Genomic DNA, 5,658 nt, shown 5'->3' with positions numbered 1-5,658 from the left:
ACACCACTAATATATAGATAGCTATATAGTGGTGTTTCATTTTAATCACGGGGAAAAGTGGATTTGGGGTTACTTTATTTAATCTGAAAATTGGAGATTTTTTTATCAGAGACAACCAGGATTCCTGGTTTTTACAAATACTAAACTGAATGTGCAGTAACCCAAGGATGCTGAGAGAGTTGGTTCATGAGCTTGCACACTGGTTGTTATCTTTGCAAACTCGTGGTGATTGAGAGAGGTCTTAGACAATTGGAAAAGGGCAAATATAGTGCCCATATTTAAGAAAGGGAAAAAGGAGATTCTAGGGAACTACAGACTAGTCAGCCTCACCTCAGTCCCTGGAAAAATCATGGAGTAGATCCTCAGAGAAGCCATTTCTAAACACTTGGAGGAGAAGGTGATTAGGCACAGTCAGCATGGATTCACCAAGGGCAATCACCAACCAGATTGACTTGTTGTGGCAGAGCACCTTTGAGGATGCTCGCCACTTGAGAGCTCTCACAGGCTCTGAGGGGAGCCTGCTTTGGAGGAGCAGCAGGTGAAACCTCCCCCAGATACCATTTTAAGAGGGGAGGTGTGTGGCAGGGCATTGTAGATGCCTGCCACTTTAAGGGCCTGATCCAAGCTGCCAGCAGGTGCCTGATTGTGGCAGCCATTTTTAGATCCCTGGCTGCCTTTATAACCAGATCAGTTCCCTGCTGGCAGGGAGGTAGTAACATTGCCTGGCTGTGAGGCTTCATGTATCATCCTGGAGGTAAGGGAGGAGCTGTAGGGGAGGGCTAGCAGGCTCCTGGTTCTGGGCATGCCCTAAAACTGCACCCTGCCAGGAGTGGGTGGCTTGGTGGGGCTCTCAGTGGCATGGGATTACCCAGGAAATGCCAGGCCAGTTATCACCCTGGTGAGAGGCGGGTAGGGGTGCCTTAATTCTAGTGCTCACCTTTGTGTGGTTCTGGTAACACCAGGGGTAGTGAGGGCCGGGCATGGCTATGGCCACCTGAGCCCTGAGGGGTACAAGACCCCAAGAGACCCTAAGGAGGGAAACTGAGGGCCAGGCACAACTATGGCCACCTGAACCCTGAGGGCTTTGCTTGGTTGCCTTCCTTGCTGGGCTGTGCCCCAGCCTACTGCAGCCCCTGCTGCATGGCAAGCACCCCAAAGGTGCTCCACCACACTTGTATGATGAAATGATTGGCTCTGTGGATGTGGGGAGACTGATGGATGTGGTATACCTTGATTTTTAGCAAGGCTTTTGATACTGCCTCCCACAACATTTTTGCAGGCAAGCTAAATGGATGAATGGTCTGTAAGGTAGATAGAAAGTTGGCTGGATCATCAGGCTAAGAGGGTAGTAGTCAGTGGCTCAAGGTCTAGTTGGCAGCTAATATCATGCCTCAGGGGTTAGTCCTGGGGCCAGTTCTGTTCGTATCTTCAATGACCTGAAAGAGTGCAAATACACCCTCAACAAGTTTACAGATGACACCAAGCTGGGGAGAGAAGTAGGTATGCTGGAGGCTAGGGTCAGGATTCGGAGAGACCTAGACAAATTGGAGGATTGAACCAAAAGAAATTGCATGAGGTTCCACAAGGATAAGTGCAAGTCCTGAACTTAGGATAGAATAATCTCATGCATCAGTACAGGTTGGGGGCTTACTGGTGAGGCAGAAATTCTGCAGAAAAGGACCTGGGAGTTACAGTGGACAATTCTAATATTATAAAAGCTTAAGTCTGTGTATCTGTCTGTCCGTAACACTTTATTAGCACTCTGACTGACTGACGCGAACAGCTAGTCGGAGTGCTCCAAGTATGGGGGAGCACTGCCATGATTCTGAAGCCATGCTGAGGACCGGACAGGGGGTTGGGGGAGCCAAGGCCAGCGCTGCTGGTCCTGGCTCCCCTACCCCGTTCTCAGCGTCGCTTGCAGGAGACCAAACGGGGTTGGGAGAGCCAAGGCCCGCTCTCTGCAAGAGGCAGAACAGTGGCAGCATGGGGCGTTAGGTGGCAGCACTCCATCCCAGCCCCCTTCCCCCCTGCCCCATCATTCTTGATGGGCAGTTGGCTAGTAAGCTATATATGAGCCAACAACGTGTCCTTGTTGCCAGGAAGGCTAACGGCAAACTGGGCTGCATTGGTAGGAGTGTTGCCAGCAGGGCAAGGGAAATGATTATTACCGTCTTCCAGTCTTGGTGAGGCCACATCTGGAGTACTATGTCCAGTTTTGGGCCCCGTACACTACAGAATGTGGACAAATTGAAGAGAGTCCAGCAGAGAGCAACAAAAATAGTTAGGGGGCTGGGGCACATGACTTATGAAGAGAGGCTGAGAGAACGTAGTTTATTTAGTCTACAGAAGAGAAGACTGGGCATATCTGTGGCAGAATACAATCTCTGTCTATCCCTAAACTCTGCTATATGACAATTTGATTACCATGGTCACTGCAAAGGGCAGACACCTCTGTCCCATCTCTTCAGATAACTCTGAGTTGTAACCTGAGCTGGATATATTCCTGAGGTAGGGGGAACCTGCTCCCTCTGCCGATGTGACTGGCATCACATACATGGGTGTGAGGCTCAAACTCCCTATAGTTTTGTGCAATGCTAGCATGACTTGGAGGGGGCTAGAGACCCTGCCTGTCTACCTGGCAACCAGTGATGCATTTAAAATTGGTTGGCTGGCAGCCAACAGTTGCTGGCTTTCATTGGATCAGATAAATGAGGTCATAAGGGCTATATAAGTACAGGACTGCCCAGGAGGAGGGGCAGTAGCCATGATGAAAACTCAGAAGCTAGACCATCTGAAACTCTCTCTCTCAAAACTCATGATCAATGAACTGTTTGTCTTCAGAGGGAATCTCCACTTAACTCTGGATGATGCTTGTGAGTAAGCTACCCGAGATGTAACTAGATATATAGCTTGCAGTAACTCAGATGTGTAATCAAAGGCTACCGTGCCACTGTTTGCTCTAAGGGATTTTTCTGATATTGCTCTACCTTGTACCCTATTCCAAACGTACTCCTTGTAACCAAAGAAGTTCTCCTTTGTACCTAGCATGGTAGACTTATTGGGAGACGGTTTAAATTATACCTTGGGATCCCTTTGGTTTGGCTTACTAAGGGAGACCATTATTTGTGCTTCAGACTGAGGGAAGCACCTCAAGTTCTTTTAGTGGGTCAAGTGCTCTCAAGGACTACTAGGCCTATGTTTCCCAGGGGGCACAGGTCCTAGATCAGTCCAGACCCTGGATGGTGGCAGCATTACCCCCAGGCTAGCGGGTGTGCTCCAGGAAGGGGGTTGGCCAGATGCGAGGCACCCCAGGGAGGCATGCGGAGCCTGGAAGGTGGTCAGATGCAGTGAAGTGGGTGGCTCGGTGCAGGAGCACCCCGTACTGGCCCACTGCAACATCTATGTGTGCATTTGCTCCAGGCATCTACACATGCAGGGATGTGGGAGCAGATCTGCTGCTTCTGTCAATAGCCTGCTCCCACCCCCTTCTGGCCCTACACTAGTCCCTGGCAGCAGCCAGAAGCAGCTCTAGGCTGCCCCTGGGTTCTAACCCAGGGGTGGGCAAGGAGCACAGGGCCAGGAGACAGCTGTCTCCTGGCAGGGGGTGGGAGGTTACTCCTTGCTCCTTGGGGGCTGTCTGCTGCTGGAGCAGGCTCTGTCACTGAAGCCCAGGTGGGGACAATGTCCCCCTGCCTCAGAAGCAGGGAGCTCCTAGATCCGGCTTCCCGATTGGGGACAGGAGACTTGGAAAGAGCTGCATGGGAGGGGCAGGTCCCAGCTCCCTGCCCTGATCCGTGAGTGGGACAGTTGCCTGCAGCTGGAAGTTATCATTTAGGGCTGTGTGAAATCATTGTTTCATTTCTGTTTTGGATCTGGCCATTTCAGAGGGACAGTAATTCATTTTGGTGTGTCAGATAACTGTTCTGTTTTGATTCAGCCTAGTCTGTTTCGGAGTTTCGACAGTGTTTCGGAGATTCAGATCAGCCTGGGAGAGGCAGGCACAGCCGGCCAGCTGCAGGTTCTCCCACAGCTCCTCCAACTGTGCCTGCCTCTCCCCAGGTGGGGGTAGCTGTGGGAGAAGCCCCCATGGCTGCCCTGCCAGCCCCATCCCCCACCTGGCCCCAGCCTCTCAGCACTTAAAAAAAAAATAAAATAAAATAAATGCCCTGTAGTCCCCAGCTGCAGCAGCGGTGATCAGGGCCTCTGAGGGCTCATGGCAGAGCTCCCCCATGCAGTGGGGGACAGCAGGGATCACCTCTCTCCTCCCCCCTGCCTAGCATCCATGCAGCAGCTGCCCCATAGTGTGGGTGCAGCGCAGCTTGGCAGGGTGCCGTGTGCTGTCTGGGAGCTGGGGCCGCTGGGGCTGAGTGGTGCTGGGCTCTGGCTGGGTGCTGGTGCCGCTCCAGCTGCCAGACAGAGCACAGCACCCTGCTGAGCTGTGCGGCACCTGTGGAATGCAATGGCTACTGTGCAGGTTCCAGGCGGGGTGTGGGGCAATTTCCTCACTACCCCGTGCTAGAAGCACCAGGAAGACTGGTGCTGCTGCTGTCCCCGGCTGGCAGCGGCAGCATGTTGTCATCCCACATGCAGATCCAAGGCTGCCACCTGGTCCCCATCCTGCTGGCCGGACCCTGGCAGGGACACAGAACGTGCTCCAGGACATCACTGCTGGGGTCGCCATCACCTTCCTGGCCACCTCTGGGCCCACCACGTCAGCCAGAACTGGTGGCTGCATGTCATCTAGCACAGCTGGGACAAGCAGTGACTGGAGGTGTTCAGGATGACCCAAGCCACCTTTTGGTTGCTCCTGGAGCAGCTATGCCCACACCTGTAGTGGCAGGACACCAACATGCAGCAGCCCTTCCCCACAGACACCTGGCTGACCTTCACCCTACTGAAGCTGGCCACACCCACCAGCCTCTGCTACGTGGGCCACCTCTTTGATGTGGGCAAGGGCAATGCTGGGAAGGCTGTCCTGGAGGTTTGCAGGACCCTCCAGGACATACTAGGGCACACTGCTCCGTGTGGATGACTCCCTGGTAGTGGGGTTCCGTGCCCTGATATTCTCCCAGTGCATCCATGCCCTGGACAGGACCCACATCCCCATTACCTGCCCGCCCCAAAGCAACTGCCCCTAGTACAGCCAGAGGGGCTTTCACTCGGTTGTGCTCCAAGCTGTTGTTGACCGCCGTGGCGCCTTCACCAATGTGAGTGCTGGCTAGGCAGGCAGTGCCCACAATGCCCACGTGTTTCAGAACTCCACCCTGCCAGCCCTGGTGCAGAGCAGCCACTTTGTGCCAGGGGTATCAGACCTGCAACTGGATGCAGCGGTGGTCCTGCTCCACTTTATTGAGGACCCTACCTACCTGCTCTGGCTCATGCAACCCTACGCCAGCCAGCTGGACCCCCACCAGGCACAATTCAACTGGTACCTGGTCTGGACCCATGCACTCATGGAGTGCACCTTCAGCTGCCTCAAGGGATTCTGGTGCACCCTCATCACCTGCCTTGAGTTTGCTGAGGACAACCTCCCCTGACCCATTGTTGCAACATGCATACTGTATAACATCTGCAAGGCCTAGAGGGAGCTCTCTTGTGAGGCCTGGGCGGAGGAGGCATGGCAGGCAGAGGATGACAGCAGTACCTGCCCCCCACCCC

General features: G+C 53.7%; 1 long non-coding RNA gene across 1 annotated transcript; it reads left to right on the top strand.

The window, feature by feature from the left end:
• Positions 1 to 643: 643 nt before the first annotated feature.
• LOC132251157 (uncharacterized) lies at positions 644 to 5,351 on the top strand. Its single transcript, XR_009463028.1, has 2 exons — positions 644 to 754; positions 4,591 to 5,351. It is a non-coding gene; the product is annotated as an uncharacterized LOC132251157 (long non-coding RNA).
• Positions 5,352 to 5,658: the final 307 nt, after the last annotated feature.

Source organism: Alligator mississippiensis, chromosome 6 (assembly GCF_030867095.1).
Source record: "Alligator mississippiensis isolate rAllMis1 chromosome 6, rAllMis1, whole genome shotgun sequence".
Taxonomy (NCBI): domain Eukaryota; kingdom Metazoa; phylum Chordata; order Crocodylia; family Alligatoridae; genus Alligator; species Alligator mississippiensis.
The sequence above is the reverse complement of the archived record's forward strand: the minus strand, read 5'-3'. Positions and strand labels throughout refer to the sequence as shown.